We start from the raw sequence: 21,563 nt of genomic DNA on the forward strand, positions 1-21,563 counted from the left end.
CTTATATAAACATATCATTAGCTCGAAATTAAGGGGGAAGTCCGAGTTTTATAGTCCAATATTTTAGAGTTTATTCTTTAAAGTTTCTTTCAAGGAGGTGGATCTGGGGAGCAGAGGCAAGAGCAACATGCTTCATCAATCAACTCCAACGAAGAACACTAGTTCTGTTATTTTTCTTTTTAGTTTTATTATGAACTAATTTTATTTTCTAGAGCTTTGATGTACTCTAGTATTGAACACATAATTTATATTTCAAGTTATTTTATTTTCAATATTTCCATGATTGAGTGTTTATTCCTTGTTCTTAATGCTTACAATTTTCTAGTTAATTATTGTTTGATCTATTGAATCGCAATGAGACCGAGAGGTGATTTGTGATTAGAGCTCTAGGATTAAGTACCATTAGTTGAGAGGAAGTGGAGATACTTTACCCCGATTAGTGTGATTTTCAAGAAAAATCCAAAGAACTTAATGAGTTTCTAATTAGTTAAATTCACATAAAGATATAAAGTTATTAATTAGAGATATTTTTTAGTATTGTTCGAGAGAAAATATTTAATAGTTAAGGGATTTTTCTCATCAATTTGGGATAATTGGAATTCTATAATAAGGAAGAATAAATTGTGTGGGATTTGTTAGGTGAAATCAAACGCTCTAGATCTATTCTTATTATCTTTAAAAATCTAAATTTTAATGTTCTTTTCTTCAATTTAATTTAGATAGTCTATTCTTTAAATTTTGGTTTTCTAAATAGTAATTAATTTGGTAAAATTCAGTATTCAATAGTATAATTAATATATGTGGTTTCAACATCCGTTTTCTTTAAAATACTTTACTACTTGTTATAATTCTGTTCAATTGCATATATTGTTGGGGATTAATTATTTGTTATTGATATTGATACTAGCTAGATTTCTACTACTTTGGATTATTTTTTTTTAAATTGGTTTAAATTAGATCTCATTTTTTTTCTCTTTTCATGAATTAGAAGTGCATGCCCCGATCTAAATCATTAGAGCATACACTTTTTGATCCCAAGATTGAAGCACCTTACATCAGATTAATAAAGAGAAAAAGAAAGAGGTTGCCTCATCTAAATTTAATATGGCTAACCAGAAGCACAAGAGGTTAAGAGACTATGCTATGCCCTCTTCCAATAGGGCAACATCTAGTATAAGGCGGCCAGTTATACAAGCCAATAACTTCGAGATCAAGCTGGCCATCATTCAAATGATTCAACAAACTGTCCAGTTTGGGGGGTTGTCACAAGAGAACCCTAATGTTCATATTGCAAATTTCCTAGAAATTTGTGATACTTTTAGACACAACGGAGTGACAGATGATGTGATTCAATTGAGACTTTTTCCTTTCTCACTTAGGGAAAAAGCAAAAGCTTGGTTGAACTCTTTGCTGCCCCGCATCATCACCACTTGGGAGGAGTTGGCTCAAAAATTCTTAGCAAAATATTTCTATCCGGCCAAGACAGTGGAATTAAGGAACGATATTACAACCTTCACCCAAATTGAGGGTGAATCATTATTTGAGGCATATGAGACATACAAGGATTTATTGCGCAAGTGTCCACATCACAACCTCCCAGCCTGGCTTCAAGTACAGACATTTTACAATGGTTTGGGACCCACAAGTCGAACTATGGTTGATGCGGCTGTGGGAGGAGCATTAATGAGTAAGACCCATGAAGTCGCATATGAACTTCTGGAAGAATTGACATCCAACAACTATCAATGGTCTACGGATAGAGCAATGCCAAGAAAGACGACTAGAGTTTTTGAACTTGATTCTATTACCACAATGGCGGCGCAGATGGCAGATCTATCACAACAATTAGGTATGATGAACGTTAATGCTACTCAAACTAATGTTGTTTGTGATCATTGCAAAGCAAATCCTTCAAGTGTAGATTGCTGAGTGGAATCCTTTTGCACAACCGAGTAATGAATAAGTCCATTACATGTCCAATTTCCAACGTAAAAACAATCCTTATTCAAACACGTTCAATCCCAGATGGAGAAATCACCCTAACTTTCCACGGAGCAATAACCAAGTGCCAGCTAGACCACCTCAACAGTTTCCGCAGCAAGAGAAGAAACCAACACTCGAGAATATGATTATGTAGTACATGCAAAAGTCTGATATGGTGATCCAAAACAACTTGGCTTCAATCCCCAATCTTGAGGCGCAAATTGGTCAGCTCTCAAACATGCTTACTAAGAGGAGAGCAGGGACTTTACAGAGTAATAATATGACAAATTCAAAGGAACATGTCAAAGGCATAACATTGAGAAGTGGGTGGACATATGACCTGCCACAAACAGAAAGTACAGAGTGAGATGCAGGAGCTGCCAAAAACATGGAGTTTGAGATGAAGGAAGCTAAGTCCGAGGTGAAAGAAGTAGAGCAGGATGAGGTTGACCAACAAGCTGAAAAGACTAAACGTAATAAAGGGGCTGCAAAACCCAAGAAATCTAGGGAGTTTATATCTGAAACTTATTCTCCTTCAATTTATGATCCACAAATTCATTTTCTACAAATATAAAGAAAAAATAAGATTGATAATCAGTTCTCTAAAATTTTAAGTATATTTAAGCAATTGCATATTAATATTCCTCTCATTGAAGCTTTAGATCAAATGCCTAAATATGCAAAATGTTTTAAGGATATATTATCAAATATGTGGAAGTTGGAGGAGCATGAGACTGTAATGCTAACGCAAGTGATAAGAATGAATGGATGTAACAGTGTGTACTGGCCTATGAAAGTGATAAGAATGAATGGATGTATGCATGCATGTACGAACGCACGAATGCACGAACCTTTAAGAAATGAAGGCACTGATGGGGGACACGTTTTAAAGAAAGGAAAGCCTTTTGAAAGGAAAAACTTTGTCCAGTGACGTTTTCAAAAGAATGCACGTATGCATGTAAACATGCACGAACTCTTGAAGAAATGAAGGCACTGATGGGAGAAACATTTTACGAAAAGGATGCCCATGTTTAAAAGAGAAAAACCCCGTCCAGTGAAGTTTTCAAACGAACGCACGTATGACATGTATGCACGCATGTAATAGTATGTACGAGTGACGAATGCATGAATGAAAACCTATGTTGCTATATTTTAACTGTATGAAGTAATGCTTATGAGTCTTCGACTCATTTTAGTTTTTATGCATGTCCCTCCCCCACAGGAACTCAATGCTCAGGACAGACACGGCCCATGGGGAAGAGCACGGAAGTCTAAGCACGAGATTTTAAATGCACGAGAGGCCTTTTTATTATAAGATTTATGTTTTTCGCTGTAACCCTATTTTATTGTGAAAGCACATTTTAATTTATAAACATGGAGTCTCGCACCCTGGGTATGCAAGTGAAAAGTTTTAAATAGGACGGTAATTCCCGTCGTCCTTTTTATAAAAATATTTTGGAAAAAGTCCCACCACAAGGATGGGCGTTACAATACACACACACTAGCTTGCACCACAACAACTCAAACACCTTGGATCATAGACACCAGTGCTATAGATCACATGATCTGTAGCCCCAAATTCTTCACACAGAATATCACTCCAACATCTCACATTATCACACCCCGCTCCTTCTTTCTGACATAAGCAAATTTTGAAGACGAAAATTATTTAACAGTCTGCCCTTCTCTCTAACGACTGTAAGTCTCGTTATGCGTGCTGAACCTCGATAGCATGTTTCTAAAGATATTAAGTGATTTTTAAAGTACGCCCAGTGTTTTAAATGCACTATTTATATGGGGTATTTCCAGTATTATTGAACTATGCTTGATTTTAAATAAAACAATTATAATATTTTTGAAGAGCTCCAAAAATATTATAATGGTAAGAAATCATTTTAATATCATTTATTAAAATGATTTCAGTTATTTAAAATATTATGAGACTTAAATTATGTTGAAAACTCTAATTAATTAAATGGTTTTTATTCTTTTAAAGATATTAAATAAGATTTCATCGTTTTATTAATGATTAAGGAATATTATTTTATAAACTAAAGTTTAGTTTAAATAATATTCTACATTAATTCCTCTCAGTGCTTTTAATTAAATTAATGTTTAAGTATTTTCAAATCAGTGTTTTAATTCTCCACCGTTAGATCATCTTGTAGATCCCAAGATGAAGGGCCTAGATTAAATACCCAAGCCCCCTCTCTTTCTCCCTCACTTTTCCCTTCCCTCTCTCTCACTTATACGCCACCCCCTCCCCCTAGCCGAATCCCTTCTCCTCCAGCCCAGCTCCACCGCTAGCCACCACCTCACACCGCGCCACCTCCGCAGATCCACCACCTCGCCAGCAATCTCCAGCCATCACCAGAACCACCCATGACAGCCCTCTCCCCCTTCTTCACACGGGGCAACGCACGGGTTTATCACCCTTGCGCCGCCGTCTGCGGCCACCGCATCGCCACCAACGGCCTCCCCTCTCACCGGTGAACCACTTCCATGGAACCCCAGCCATGCCAACCTCCCTTTCTCTCTCCCTCTTGCCCCTTTCCCAAAATGGGTCTCACACGGCTTCACCACCACCGACGGCCTTAGCTCCGCCATGCGTCGGTTTTATCCACACCAAGCACTACCACCGGCCTCCCTCCTCCCTTCCCCAACAACCCATGAAGCCACTTGGCCTCCCTCAACCGCATGCCCCCTCACTCTCTAGCACAAGGGTTCCACCCATTTGGCCAAGATCCACCACCTCCAGCCACCGTGGCACCACCCCAACCCCACCACAAGCTCCACCGCACCTCACTCAACCCCTCCATGGCCAGCCACTACCAGCCAAGCTCCCCTTCCATTTCCATGCTTTGAGACACACGGGTTTCCCTTGGAAACCCACGGCTCCCGAGCCCAGCCACCATGAAGACCACCCTCAGCCTCCCTTGGCCTCCCCTAGCCTAGCCTGAGCCCAAACCGCCACTTAGCATGGTGGACAGCCATTGTGCGTGGCTAACCGCCATCGTACACGGCTAGATACGCCATGTTACACCCCTCGCCGCCACCACGAGGTCACCATGAGCCCTTCCAAGACCACACCTAGCTATCCAAACGCCTAAACAGCCGCCATGTAAAGTGATTAGCCACTGTACGTGGGTCAGCCGCCATGTACAACCCTTCTGATGTCATCGACTGTGACGATCAGAGAGCAACATATAGGTTATCCCGTCGATGGTATAACCCCTTATCCCTCGTTATTTATGTTAAATGTTAGTTGATTGGTTGGTTAGGTTGTGGACTGTGCTGTTAGTATTTGTGGAGATCGTTGTGTAGTATGGAGATGTGATGTGCTGTGTATGTGAAGTGTTGGACTTAGTTGGGAACTGTGTTGTGTAGTGTTGTGGACTGTGCTGTGATGTGTGGATTGGGAAGAGTACATGCAGAGTGTACTTTGTGTGGCGTAGCGTGTGTGAAGAGAGTATACACGGAGTGTTCTCCATATGATAGAGTGATGCACCATATGGCACGTATGTCGTAGTGGTGATGGGTCACAGTGTGTGAGAAGGGAGTATACGTGGAGTGTACTCCATGAGGTGCAACGATACACCATGTGGCATGTCGTAGAGATAAGGACGGTGGTGTAGTTGATGGGCGTAGAACTTGATGAGTAGTGTCGGGAACTGTGAAAGAGTGTCCCGAAATAACTGTAATGTGGCCTATAGTCTAAGGTGACAAGTGTCACCGTGTTTGACTTATAGCTAGGAGTATGTGTGAGGTGACAGAACAAGTGTAAGAGTGCGCAGTAGAAGCATGACTAGGAAATGTCACGAAGTGACATGGTTACTGGCAGTCGTGCTTATGATGGGTGAGGAGTTAGTGTAAGAATGGCATAGCAGGAACATGACGAGATGTCACAATGTGATAGAAGTACGTGAGGGACCGTACTCACAATGAGTTACAAGTTGGCGTAGAAATGACGTAGCAGGATGTCAAGTGACGTGACAAGGTCACGGTGTAGCTTGGGAATAGTCTCGAGCTATATGACGTGACAATAGAATCTAGTTGTGAACGTGGTCTCATCGTGTTAAGTATTGGGATGAACAGTCAAAAGGGAGGGGTAGCATGAAGAGTCATGCTAACTGGGTTAAGAGAAGGTTGGTATCGGAGTATGGCTCTTGTCCCTACGAGCATGTGATCAACGTGTTATATGTTGGCCTTAGGTGATAAAGGGGTAAGGTATATGTGTAATCTGGTAAGACACATGTGCCGGATGGATTCACCATATGTAATGTGTAATCTGTCCTAAGCATTATTACACGGTGCTTAAGCCTCTGAGTTGATTTAGAGTCATGTGGCATGTATGGAAGGGAATGAGAATTTAGTGTGGGCTAAGATGCATGGAGACAGTGACGAGTGTATTGTCTAGGATTGGGATGCGTGATTCCTTCAGTCAAAATCATGCATCGGAATGTGGTCAACCGGAAGAGTAAGACGAAGGTCTCAATGTCTTAATCCTAAGGTGAATCATGGGTTCACTTTAGTGGATGAGCACTTGAGGTAAGACCTTGAGTTGGAAGAGGTAGCGACCATAAGTTGACCCCGAAGGTTTTAACATAGTAAAGGGCATGTAAGAGCACAAGATAGAAGGAGAGTTTTTTAAGTGAAGTGTAGCTCTATTTCTAGTTTAAGTTGCTTATGCATTAGATAGAGAATGACATCAAGGTTATGTGTATGCATGTAGGTTGCCATCTGACACGCACATGAATGGACTACATGATATGAAAGTAGCATGGAGTCTAGGTAAGTATTACGTTCATACTCTTCTATAGTTTTCTAAAATATATGAAAAGAAAACGAAACACTTTTCCCTTATGATGCCTTACGAAACAACACGAAAGATGTTTTGCAAAAGCATGCTAAGTGTTCAAAGGTATAAGTAGGTAACAACCCTCCTTGGCAACCTCTTTTTACGTGCTCAAAAGTATTAATTGCACGCATGTGAATGGATGACTATATGCAGTATCTATTGTATGTTTATGGATGCCATGAAAGATGATGTTTAAGCTCTTGCTTTTAAACGATGTTTTTCCATGAACGAATTGCTAAATGAAAAGGACTGAAAAGGAAAGGACTGAACTGAAAGAAATGACTAAAATGAAATGAACATTTAATGTATGAAAATACGTAACGGCCACATGAATGAATGGAAAGGGTACCAATGGATTGGGCAAATTGCAATGCCGGGTAAGTAGTACTGGTAGTGCACCCAGTGCTACCCCTGACAGAAAAGGGATTCCCAACCCGTGGCTACGGGTAGAGTCTTGGTCCAAAAGACCGCTAACCCAAAAACATGGGGCGTAACAGTGTGTACCGGCCAATGAAAGTGATAAGAAAGAATGTATAAATGCATGAATACATCACATTCTTTAATAAATGAAGGCACTGACGAGAGAAACGTTTTACAAAAAGAAAACTCATTTTTAAAGAAAAAAACCTCGTCCAGTGATGTTTCCAAACGAACACATGTATGCATGTATGTATAGTATGTATGGAATGATGAATGCATGAATGAAAAACTGTGTTAGTATATTTTAACCGTATGAAGTAATGCTTATGAGTCATCGATTCATTTTAGTTTTATGCATGCCCCTCCCCCCATAGGAACCGAATGAGAAGTACGCGTTAGGACAAACATGACCCATGGGGAAGAGCACAGAAGTCTAGTCATGAGCGTTTAATTATATGAGAGGCCTTTTTACTTTAAAGATTAATGTTTTCTACTGTAAACCTCTTTCATTCTCAAAACACATTTTATTTTATAAAGTAGAGTCTTGCACCCTGGGTATGGAAGTTAAAAATTTTAAATCGAAGGGTAATTCTCGTCATCCTTTCTAAAATCATTTTATAAAAAGTCCCATCACAAGGACGGGGATTACATGCATCATCAAGCTGCCAAACAGATCCACTACCGCTACTTCTCACGTTGGTGATGTCCATCTAATGCCTCATTTAATCCTTCGTCATGTTTTATGTGTTCCTGCTTTTACCTTCAATTTGATCTCTGCCAAACCCTTAACCCAACATTCTAATTGTTGATTAATTTTTTCTTCAATTCTTGCTATATTTAAGGCCTTTCATCTTGGATGACGATTGGAGTGGGGATGGTGTGTAACGGCTTGTATCACTTGCTATTGTCCAAACCAGAGCCTTCTCTCTTGCAATAATTTTTCCACAGCTTATTTCCTTCAATATCTGTTAATCATACCTCCACTTAAAAATTTAATCAGTTTATGTTATGGCATTATTGGCTTGGACGTAGTTCCATTACTAAGCATATCTTACATGATGTTAATCTTAATTTCAAACGCTCAGATCATTGTCAACTTCCCTATGTTGTTTGTCCACTAGCAAACCAACTCAAAATTCATTTTCCCAAATTAGAATCCAAAGCCACCAGACCATGTGATGTTGTTTCGGTTGATATTTGGGGCCCCAACTCAACACAAGCTTATAATGGTGCAAAATATTTTCTCACCCTTGTGGATCAATTCACAAGATGCACTTGGATTTACCTTCTTAAAAATAAAGCTGATGCTCGAACCTCTCTAATCAATTTTTTTGCACTCACTGAGACCCAATTCAGAAGCCAAATTAAAGTTCTTTGATCTGATAATGGCACCGAATTTTACATGCCACATTTCTATAATTCCAAAGGCGTCATCCATCAATTAACATGCATCACCACACCTCAACAAAACGCCCTTGCCGGACGCAAGCACCAACACATCCTCAATGTGGCACGTGCACTCAAATTCCAATCCGGTTTACCCCTACAATATTGGTCTGATTTTATCACCAATGGATTTTATGTATTCATTAGGACCTCTCTGGTTTCATGGAAATAAAAAAAATAAAACACCATTTCCAGGTCCTCTGTCGAATCGGAATACAAAGCAATGGCTGCCGTAGTATGTGAACTCACTTGGATTCGATACTTACCCAGTGATATGCGCCTCACCGTTGGCACTACATCTACTCTCTATTGCGACAATGAAGCTGCTTTGCATATTGCCGCAAACCCCGTATTTCATGAACGCATGAAGCACATTGAACTTGACTGCCATGTAGTTCGTGATAAGATCTCCGAAGGTCTAAGTAAAAACTGCTCACATCTTCTCCTCCTTCTAGTTAGCGGATTTACTTACCAAGCCATTACACTCTCCTACATTCAATCGATTATTGCTTATTGCTCAATATGGGAGTCATCAACATTTACTCTCCATCTTGCGGGGGGCTATTGAAGTTACAAGAGGAATATTGTCAAACACATACAAGACCACTAGATTGATGAATCATGAAGAAATTAAACTTATTTGATGAGCTATAAATACACATCGTTTATTTAATATTTCATTTACCAATTCTATGTAACTATAAATAGCCATTGTATATGACAGATCAATACACAGAATTATTCCTTCAACCACTATGTGCGTCTCTATTATGCGCCTATGCATTCCGTCTGCGTGTGTACGAGTCAGTTGCATCATCTTCTTCCTTGCTTCTGGATCTTCCTCCTTGCTTCTGCATCATTCTTAAAACCACGTGAATGGAAAAACTTGGTAAGTAGCATGTGCGAAGCCGATTCAAATATTGTGGTGCTCATTTTTGTGGGCTTGAAAAATTGTTGGACTGGAGTTTTTATCAAGGCCGCCGTTGACGAAGTGCCAAAATCACATAGAAAAATGTCAACAAACAAAACATTTGAAACTACTAAGAGATATCTCGTCTAGTTTATAACCTCGAGTATACAAAGTACTGGAGTGGACAACTCAATACATCGTAATCTTGTTTTGGTACCCATGCCTACACTAATTTGGACAGTGATGTATCCATAAATTTATCTTTGGAGGGCGGATTATTATTAAAATGATAAAGAATTTGGTTATATATTCTCATAATAGATTGTGATATATATATATATATATAAGTATATATAAAAAAAATTATAAACATAACTTCAAGCACAAAAGATATTATCAACATATCTATCAATTAGAGACATATGACATACATTTTTATATAGTAGTTTTCCTTCTTTAAAAAAAGAATCAAAATATTTGTCATGCATAAAAAAGATAAACTTTAAAAAATATAAGAAAAGTTTGATGGAGACTCAAAAGAAGAATAGAAATGGATTTCATACCATGATTTTTTTTTTTTTTAATATATAACTTTTGACATTTTAAATTTTTAGAGCTAGAATTTTATGTTTGCAAGAGAAACTCAAATCTTTATTAGATTTCGCTATATTTAGAAAAATTATAAACTAGATTTTATATATTTATAAGTCATTTCTAGAATATTTATATATATATATATCTTACTTATCTGTTCAATTGAGTATTATTAATATTTTTTTCTGATAATATATATACATATATATATATAGGACTCAATCTTAATTTGATTATTTTAATTTAACGAGCCAAATAGATCAATCTTAATATGAATCGTTATATCAAATTGGTGGTATTGTGCTGTAATCAACTGTATAATTCGTTAAATAAAATAATCATGAACCTAAAATAGAAATGATTGTGTTGAATTAACCGGAACACAACTTATATCAACCTATTGTGAGCTGTCGGACCCCTGAAATGTCGAACATCTACGAAAATTTTATTACTAAGCAAGCTTAGTTGTTGTTAGTTCATGTTTCCGTGCATACACTGCAAATCCTAATAAAAGAAGTGTTGTATTTCAATGTCAAATTTCAGGGACATAATGAAATCTCCATCAATGAGATCAACATCAACGTAATCTTCATCAGCAACTTATCTACCCACGAGGCGAAAGGGATGAGTGTAACGCTTAAGGCTGCTCTATCCCTCTTATGGAGGAGTGCAGGTCGGCTCTTAGCCACCCAAAGACAATAACGTACCACCCGCAGGGTCGAAAAGGCAGGGTCAGCCAAAGGCCACTTTGTCCCTCCCTCAACAGAGAGCAGGTCTAGCCCCGAGGCCACCCAAAAAGCTTACTCTGACCTTTGCCACAAAGAAATGTGGGATCAACGCCAGCCTGACCTAAACTTACCATTGCCTACGATGTCAACGGGTGGGAGCAAGTTCGGTCCCAAGCAGCTTGAACAACCTACCTCCCCACGAAGGAAGATGGGTGAGCAGGAGGCTTAACCTCCTTGCCCGAGAGAGGAGGACCAACTTGCCCCGACCCTCATCACTATGAAGGAGCAAACCAGCCACATTGTTGTCCGAATTACCTCATCGGCGGGTACCAAAGGAATGGGTGTAATGCCTAAGGCTGCTTTATTCCTCCCGCGGTGGAGTGCGGATCAGTCTTCAGTTACCGGAAGGGAAAGACCTACCTTCCTTGTAGGCATCAACATGCGGGAGTGGGTCCAACAGTAGAGCGCTCAAACAACTTACCTTCTCGCAAACAAAGGAGACGGGTCGAGCCAAAGGCCACCTTGTCTCCTCGCAGTAGAGAGCGAGACCAACCCCACGGTTACCCGAATAACTTACCCCAACCTCCGCTATGACGAAGTGTGTGATCAGCGCCAGCCTGGCTCAAACTTATCCTTCCCTGCGGTGTCAACAGGAGGGAGTGGGTCCAACAGCAAACTGCCTAAACAAGCTACCTCCCGTGGAAACAAAGGGATGAGTTGAGTTGAAGACGCTTTGTTCCTCCCACGAAGGAGAGCGGGCCCCAATCCCGAGACTGCCCACTAAGGAGCGGACCAGCCATATCGCTGTCCGAATTACCTCCTCATAGGGTAAAGAGACAGTTTGGCTAGAGGCATTCTGACCACTCCCTGACAGAGTGCATCACTCGAAGATGAAGACTTACCTTCCTCATAAGTGTCAACAAGTGGGAGCTAGTCTTGATACAGACTGTCTGAACGACCTACCTTCTAGCGAACCAAGGAGACAAATTGACATAGAGGCTGCGTTGTCTCTCTATGGTAGAGAGCGGGACCAATCCCACAGCTACCCGAACAACTTATTTCGACCTCCTCTATGACGAAGTGTGGAATCAGCGCTAGCCTAACCCAAACTTAATCTTCCTTACGGTGTTAACGGGTGGGAACGGGTCTAGTAACAGATTGTCCGAACAACCTACCTCCCGTGGGGAACCAAGGGACTGGTTGAGCCAAAGGCCGCCTTGTCCCTTCCTCGAAGGAGGGTGGGTCCAGCCTTGAGGCTGACCGAATACTTGCCCCGTCCCCCATAGTGGCAAAGAAGAGGACTAGCCACATAGTTGTTTGTATTACCTCCTAGGAGTACAAAGAGGCAGTTTGGCGTAACATATTCTGACCTCTCCCTAATGAGGAGCTGGCCAAGTCCTTCGACCAGCCGAATATTGCACCAAGGAACACAAACATCAACAACTAGTCAAAAGCACTAGGCAAATAGTGTCACAGGCCAGAGGGTCCAAATTTGTGAAGTCTAACTCCTAAAAAACTAAGGATAAAATTATCATGACATTCTTATCTTCCAATAAGGGATTAAATACACAACACCAACGAATGGGAGCGGGTCCATTTCCAAACTACCCGGGCAACATAGCTTCCCACAGACCAAGGAAATGGGTCTAGTCAAAGGCTGCCGTGTCTCCCTGCAATAGAGAGCGGGATCAGCCCAGCAACACAACTATCTGAATAACCTACACCGGCCCTTAGTGTAGCAAAAAGCAATCCAGAATATTTATATTCAACTACTTAGTCACGATGCCACTTAGAGGGGCATAGAGGCGGGTTAGCAAGATGTTTCCTGGTCTCTCCCCCGAGGAGGCAACCAGAATTCCCCTGGCATGGGTTAACTCTTAGGGGGGGATTTCCATCCCTCGAGGCCAACATCAGCGGACGAAGGCCAACGAACACTATCAACACTTCTCTTCTTTTCTTCCAGTTACATGCCGAAATAAAGCACAACAACGAAAAAAGGAGCAACGAGGGACTAGGCGAGGTAAAGCGCATCCAAGAGAGACAGGAAAAAGGAGGAAATCAGCGTAAAGGAAAAATTGAGAGACATCGGCCCTGTCAAATAGTGTCGCTAAAGGCCCCAAAAGGACGACTTCCAAACAAGGACAAATGAGCATATTGCAAGAGAGTCATCAGTCGGTGGGGTTGCCAGGAACAGGTTTGACACTGTCAGGGTGGTCCATAAAGCTCTATATGTCAGTAATCCCCCTGCCTAACGCCAAACTCATAATTTCTTACGACAAAACCCCCCAAGCCAGCCATTAAAAAAAAAAAAAAAAAAAAAGAAGAAGAAGAAGGAAACAACAGAGAAAAATATGCAAAGACAAGCAGCCTGGTACAACAAAATATAAGGTAGTCTCATTAATGGTCGCAAGTTACAACATGAAGTCGTAGAGTTGCAAAGAACAAGTTTACAGCATGAAGCTGCAAAGTTACAAAGAACAAGTTACGACATGAAGCTGCAGAGGTACAAAGAACAAATTACAACATGAAGCAGCAGAGTTACGAAGAATAAGTTACAACATGAAGCTGAGGGCTAACAAAAAGTCAGTTTCAAGGTAAAGTGGTAAATTACAATGACCAACAGCATAAGTCAGATAAATAAAACAGAGAGTTGTGAAGGTGCAACAACCCAAAGCCCGATCTGGTCATATTAGTAGAAGTGGGGGACAGAGATCTCCATCACATCGATGTACCGATAACACCTGAGGTTACCTCTTAGAAAATCAACAAGGATGTAATGAGGCAATTAATTGAGCTGTACGATGACAACAACCGTCAAGCTCCCTCCAAGAGTCGCTTGCTTGCTGAGGAGGCGTGCGAGGAACCCTTGGAAGAGGTGAAGATAGGAGGACGAGATGACAATAAGGATAATCTTGGGGACATGAGAAGAGGCATCACGTGAAAATGAAGGTTGGAGGTGAGATTGGGAAGGAAAAAAGGATATGAAGAAAGAGAATGCATTTCTATACGAAGAAGGCGAGGTTGAGCTTTGGAAGAGGAGGCTTGAAGCCAGAGTCTTGATTAGGGCGCTCGATCAGCGGGTGGGATTGTTCCCGACAAAGTTACCCCTTAGGGTGCTCGACATTAAATCCCTCCTGAGGAGAGCAACCTGCCCCAAGGACACTTCATGCGGAGGAACTCCCGCATACCAAGAGCCCTCAAATCACATTAGGAATTCTGGAGGATATGAGTCTTCATTCGTTCCAAGCCATCGTTGTTACCAAGGTACCAAGCATCATCACAGACACCATGGACATAAGATAGCTCCTCCCGCATACCCTGGATGGTGGCATCGCGGTCCTCCAAAACGCAACCCTGCTTCAACTTGATCAGTCTCCAAATCCTTCCTCCACTTCCTTTCCTCTTCCAGGGCCTTTCTCTTGTTTTCCAGAGACAAGGAAGCCTCCTTGAAACACTTCATCATCCATATATACGACCAACTGTCAGTGTCTTGTCGCTTGCACAGCTCCCTATTTTCAGCCCGCAGCTACTCAAGCTCCTGCTGACATTTGTCGAGAGACCATTGTAGGCCCTCCCTTGCCTCAGAGGCAAGCGCTACCTCGAGATGAAGAATTCCAACCTCATCTTGGGACTTCAATAATCAACGAAGGCCTCCTCAACCTCTTTTCTCTTCCTCTGCTCCTCCGCGGCACAGCGTATAGCCAGTTGTGCAAGTGAATGAAGTGCTATATTCTGGTTCCCCATCTCCTCTCGGTCGACCACAATGAACTCTACCAAATGCTCCAAACCCTGCCACAGAAGTCTGGGTCATAATAAAAAGAAGGAAAGGAAGAAGAAGTGCATAGAATTTTGCAAGTGAAGATCTTACCCAAGCAAAGAGCCTCTTAAGCCGGCTTTCCATCTTACGGATGCGGTCAGCAATGCTTGCCCCAGCCGTTAGTCGAAATTATGTCGAGACCTCATCAACATTCTCCTCTTCTACAATAAGAGCTGCAGACGCCAAGACTACCTCAGCCACAAGAAGGCTTGCCACTGCCTCCTCAGCTTGAGCAACGGTTCTTGCCACTTCATCACCAATGGAATCAACCTCGACCTCTGGAGAATGTGGTAGAGGGGACTCCATGATGGAAACCTACTCAAGAGACCCCTCATCCACATCAAAATGCTCCACGAGTGAGGATGAAGGAGCCTGCTCGGGAGCCGGCTCGGGAGCCGTGCTAAGGGGCAAGGTGACTACTGAAGGCCCCCTCGCTACCAAAGGGCTCGTTGGGGTAATAGGAACGATTTCAGTAGTAGACCTGGGGACCAAAGTCTCAAGTTGAATATTCGCGACAACTCCTCCAGATAGCAGCACGGCACGTGGAAAGTTCGTGATCGTTATCATCATCTTAGGCGACAACGGCTTGTTTTGAATAACGAGCACCTTCGTAGAAGTACCTTTGTAACGACCCGACCCTATATTTTTTTTAGGGATAAAATTTGAATAATTTTATTAAGGCTCTATTATTATTATTATTATTATTATTATTATTATTATTATTTTTTTTACTATTATTATTTTCTGTCCAGCCCTTGAATCCTCTTCAGAATACAACTCCTCTTGCCGGATTTTTCTTCTATTTTGAATTTCAAACAATCTACTCACATGCACATACACATGCACGTCTATTTCTTTTTTTTCTATCTAGGGTTTTCTTTAGGTTCTCAAACAATTATACATATACACGTTTCACTCACCAAAGAATGCAAGCCGCCATGCCCCCATCGTGAGTCTTCCCATCGCGTATCAATTCAACGCATGCACGGCTTCATCCGTTTCCTCCGCATTCAGGTTTCTCGTCCTAGGGTTTTCCTTTTTGGCTCTCTTCTGGCTAGGTTATAAATAGTTAAGCTCTCCTCTACTTGAAGGGAATAGCCACTGCCGCCCACGTCTTTTTACACTCACGCACACAGAGCACTTGCCACAAACCTCCTCCCCTCAAACCGCAGCACACGTCCGAGAAGACAAGCTCCACCACCTCCCTCAAGCTCGTCCAGCAGACCACCTCTCCCTCCACCGTAAATCCCACTGCCGTGTTGGTTCACTTTTCCTCCACACACACAACCACTGCACGCCACCGGGAAACCGCAGCACCACCTTGCCGAAGCAAAGCAAACCACGTCGCAGCTCCTCCCTCTGGCCACCTCGTTGCCCAGATAGCCGAACCACCGCACGGCCCGCCCTCGAAAAAAGCCATAAACCCGCTGCCATCCTCCCCTGTTTTAGGCCCTCGAAACAGAGCACCCCCACTCAAACCAAGAACCACGTTTTGCCACTTTTGGGCCGCGACGCCACCATTGGCAGCAGCAGATGACGCCGGAGATCTATCCTCCACTGCCCTGTGACGCCACAGCAAACCGCCACCCTTGTTCTGTAAGTTCAAGTCGTGTTCTCCCTCTCTTTCATCCCGTAAACTCTCCCTCTCATATAACTCTCTCTCACTCTCAGTTGCTTAGCCACCACTCGTCGGAGTTGACGCCGTGCCCAGCCACCAGAACCACCGTCGCGACTGCCTTCTTCCTCTCTCGGTGAGCATCACACCCCTCAACCCGAATGCATGCATCCCTTTCACGCGTAAACCAAACCGGATCATGCAACCCGTAAATCGTTCTTTTTCTTTAGGTTAGTTATATTACAAAAATGCCCCTCTATTTTATTTTCCCAAAATGCCCATGTACAGTATGTTATTTTCCAAAAATATCCTTGCTTATTTAAGACTAACGGGTAAGGCTATTTTAGTGTCGGGAAGTGTTTAGGTTTAGAAAATATAGACTATTTTAGTAGTTAGGTTTTTAAATAGAATCACTTGTTTAATTAGAAATTTATGCAAAATACGTGTTTATTTTTTTATAGGCGACCGATTTCGTGCCGAAAATAGTGGATTAGCATTGCAAGGTAAGTAGCATGATCATATCCTTACGCGTATGTACAGTGAGCTGTTTGTCTTTTTATAAAAGATATTATGCATGTATGCCCTTTATTGGAAGCCCCTTTTTACGTACCCAAAACATGATAAAATTATGAAAAAGTCATGATTATTTGTAGAAGATTATTCATGAAATTATTTGGAAATGCATGATTTTATGTGAAAGATTATTCATAAAATTATTTATAAAATGCATGATTTTAAGTGAAAGATTATTCATAAAATTATTTAGGAAATGCATGATTTTAGGAGAGTTATTTCGTAAAATATTTATGAAAAATCATGATTTTATGCGATGAAACATGTATCACGACGTTTATGAAAGAATGTGATTTCGTTTGAAATCTATAATACGATATGACAAGTATGTATGTGATTTCTTTTGAAATCTATGAAATGACAAGTATGCAAGTATGATTTGATAAAATATGTAATGGCCTATGTTATGATATGAAAACGGTACCTATGTTATGGGCATATTGCATTGCCAGGTCGTGCATGCTGGTAGTGCACCCAATATTGTCTTCCTTATGTATGGATTCCACAACCCGCGGCCACGGGCGGAATCGGAATCTATTTAGATTCGCTAACCCTAACTCACGGGGGTCAATAGTGGGTAACGGCCTATGACAAAAGATAAGTTAATGTTCATGTTCATGTTATTTATGAATGTATTTATGAATATGCACACTTTTTAAGAAATCTTATGTTTATTATGTTTACTGTATGATGTGTTGCTTATTGAGTATTCGACTCATTTTAGTTTGTTTTCATGTTTTTTTTAAACCCCCCAGGTGATGACATTTATGAAGATGAGACTGCAGGACAGGACTTGACTCCGGGAGGCAAGGCTGAGGCCTAGACAGATGTTGCTATGATTATTTCTATGGTTTAAATAAATTATTTTAATAAGCACATAAGACTTCTGTATTTCTTAATAAATGCTTCCGCAGACTTTATTTTAAACTTTCAGTATTTATTGAAGTTTGTTATTTTATGGAATTCTTTCGTATCTGGGGCTTTGTTAAAAAGGAAAAGCTTTTTTATATTTAAGTTTAGTAGTAGCACACTGGCTCCTCGAAAATTCTAAAATGTCTTTTCGGGAACGGGGTGTTACAACCTTCGAGACGTGACCTCCCTTAGCGGGAAGTCTACATCAGAGACAAAATTGCCCGGGGTGGGATCAAATACCGACAAAGGGTGTCCTCGGCCAATAAGGCCTCTGAACAATTGTCGTCAGGATAGACCTTCACCCAAGCACAAATGAATTTGATCCTGTGCATCTTGTCCGAGGTCATAGAGGGACGACGACCCTTGTCACTGCCCACGACCCCCATACTGCATGAACAGGGAATAAGTGTCAATTGGCCATGCTGATAGGGAGCTCCCATCCCTTGCCAAATAGAAAGAAGAACTGATGACCCCACCCCCTCACGATAGTATGTTGTGGCTCTAGCCAAACCAATGCTTGGACTAGTTTGAAGTGGTAGGTGTGACGGCCTCGCCTAAGAATATTGTGGATAGTCAGCCCCGACCTCCTCCAACGTGTGACACCAGTTGATACATCACAACACAAGGATCCTCCATGCACTAGGAGGGAGTTGGACAGGTGCCAACTCGAGGAAACCTAGCACCTCTTGCACTAGAGGATAGAAGGGCAGCCTGAGGGAACAAGAGAACATGGCAGGGTACACCACAACCATGCAGACGTAACCCTAAGAATCTACCGCCCCTTTGGTAGGAGGAGGCACCTCAAGTTCCATCTTCGGAGGAACCCTATAGGTTTCCCTCGACGACTCCAACTCATCGGAAGTCACCTTTGAGCGCCACGAGAAACGAACAAACTCCTCTAGAGCGGTGTCACCCTGACCATCGATAGCACGAGCAGTGTTGGAAGGTCTAGCCACTTTGGTAGGATGCAAGGACTTCTCAAAAGCCATTATCAACCAGAAGGAAATAAGAGAAATCAGAGGGAACAATATAAGGAGAAGTGTTTGAAAGTGAAAAATGAACACAGGATATCCAGCAAAAGAGGGAATGGACAAAGTAATCTTTGCTAAAGGAGGAAGGGCGCCTTATATAGGCATGCTTGATGGTTGATATCCCGAGGCAGCAGGAACCCACACACCCCACTGAGTACCAAAATCCCACGATCACCACAATTCCAACAGATCGTATCCAATGATGTGAAGTGGGAAATAAATAACCGCCTGAAGCAAGTAATGACTAGGGGATTGAAGGGGCACCATTTAATGTGGAACAGAAACATCAAAATACATCCCTGCAAGCTGGAAACAAACCATTGCAAGATATAGAGTAAAGAAAAAAAAGGCCATTCAGACATAGCTGGGGGATAAGAGTGCAATAGGTGAGTGCCCAAGAAGTCTGCAACCCCTATCCCGTAAAAGAAAAGGCTGCATAGTCACAAGTGCAAAGGTTGATTAAACAGGGGAGGAAAGGTAGAATTTCCCTTGAATCTGTTCGAGAGGAATTGGTGGGGTAACTATAAGGGGGTTTTCCCCACTTCACAAGCCCACTGACCTTTAACCCAATAGCCAGCTTGAGGGTCCAAACTTACCCATGAAGTAAGGCGCCTACAAGGACAAGTAAAAAATGATGGCTGATGGGACGGACAAGCTTGACGTTGCTCAGCCACACTCCGATCATGGGGACTTGTCTAGGGTAGAAGGGGAAAGATTGAGAAACCTTGATCCTCCTGACATCGAACATCAACATATCATCAAAGATAAATCAAATCAGCGAATCGTGCTGCATTAATGGCACCACCACCCGAGCTACATGCCACATTAATGACGCAGGTCCTCGGGATCGAATCTGGTTTGGTAAGAGGTTTGAGACATTCTTTATAGCATGTCGGTTCATACTACACGGCTTTGACTTCAGAAGTTAATAATTTTACCAAAGATTTAGACACTGCACGCCAAGAAATTGAGCAGATGAAGTCGAGACAGCAAGAGTTGGAGTCTCTCTTATCACGTTTCCAAGAGTAACAAAGAGACCAGGAGGAAAGAATACGCATTGAAGCTAAAGAACAAGTCCAGAGGGATACGCTGGTTCAGATGGAATGTGTTATGTCATTGCAGTAGGATCGCTTTGGCGAGAAAAGAAGAAGAAATAAACCTATGACTGTTCAAAACTTTTGTTTTTTAATTTTGCAACTCTATAAAATATTTTCATTAGATGATGCTATTAGTGGCAAAGTATGATACAATTTGTATACTTTTAATTTTATGAAATTATTAGTTCTAATCAATATGTTTAAATGTAAAGAAAAAACGTTCGATAAATAAGTTTGAATGTAAGGCACTATGTTCGAATGTATACACTCCACAAATGTTCAAACTTATTCAGTTAATGTTCGAATGACTAAAAAATATACGTTCGAACAGACTGATTAACCATCCGAATGTTAACTCTTTGACGTTCGAACAATTTCCCATTAACGTGCAAATGCGACATTCAAACGTCACAACACAAACGTTCGAACGTGTCTATGTTTGAACGTAAAAATAGAACATTATCATTCGCATGCTAATCGGTCAGGCAAACATTCAAACGTTATTCAGTACGTGCAAACGTTACTTTCTACGATGCAATTTGACTGCTACAAAAACTTTTCATGTTCGAATGTTATATCTCACGTAAGACTTCCAACTGTCATAAAAAAATCTTTTAGTGACGGTTGTACAGTTAACCATCACAAAATACTTTCTGTGATGCCTTTTTGGTGACGACTGTGTTGACGGTGTTTGTGACGGTTTTGCCCATCACAATAGATAAAATTTGTTGTAGTGGGGTGAGGTAGAAGAATAGAATGATGAAGGCCACAAAGATGGACCAGAAGGTGATTTTAGATTTTTAACGTTTTTGACTTTATGTTCCTATTTGCCCTAATTTTGATTAATGATTATATATATATATTATTTTTTTGGTCTTTATTTGGTAAGACGTTTATTTAGGTAATGAGTTTGGAAGGTACAGTTGTTAATCGAATCCTCTCTCTATTCGATTTCTTAATTAGTTTTGTCTTCTTTTTTTTTTCTTAATTCTTTGTTACAATGGTATGAGAACTTGAGAGGTGGTTGGTAGTTGAAGTTTTCGCCGATCCCTTCCTTTCAAGCTCTTTTTTTCTTTATTTTTTTGTTGTTTTGTTTATCTCATAATTTAAATATACACTAATTTTTATAGGTACATTACAACAATTATATATTGTTGTTATTTAAGCTGTTTTTGAAAAAACAAAGAGGTGCGTAAAGGGTATGCATCTTGTAAGGGTTTTGACGGGTAAATATGCAATGAACTATTGTTTGGCCAGTCTTCTCTCCCTTTTTTTTGTCAGTTTCTTCTCCACTCTCTTTCACTCTACCTCTTACCTCTCACCTCCTCACCGAAAACCCAACCCCTCACCCTAAGGCCTTAACAGTTGTAACCCACCCCTCCCTTTTTTGCAATCAACTGCATCTTCTAAGCTCTCCCATGTTCCTTTTTTCACCCGCAATTTTGCTTATTTTTCTTCACTTCCCTTGATACTTTGAAGGCTACAATCAAAGCATTTGACCCCCCCCCCCCAACTATTCACACACCTCCCCCACTGAAACAACTATCCTTCCTTCAACCCATAGTGATTGTCATCCACC

At 41.2% G+C, this 21,563-nt stretch overlaps 1 non-coding gene across 1 annotated transcript; it reads right to left on the minus strand.

The window, feature by feature from the left end:
• Positions 1-1,488: 1,488 nt before the first annotated feature.
• On the minus strand, positions 1,489-1,595 carry LOC118347825. Its single transcript, XR_004800972.1, has one exon. It is a non-coding gene; the product is annotated as a small nucleolar RNA R71 (small nucleolar RNA).
• Between the last annotated feature and the right edge of the window lie 19,968 nt (positions 1,596-21,563).

The sequence above is a fragment of the Juglans regia genome, chromosome 2 (genome assembly GCF_001411555.2).
Source record: "Juglans regia cultivar Chandler chromosome 2, Walnut 2.0, whole genome shotgun sequence".
Lineage (NCBI taxonomy): Eukaryota > Viridiplantae > Streptophyta > Magnoliopsida > Fagales > Juglandaceae > Juglans > Juglans regia.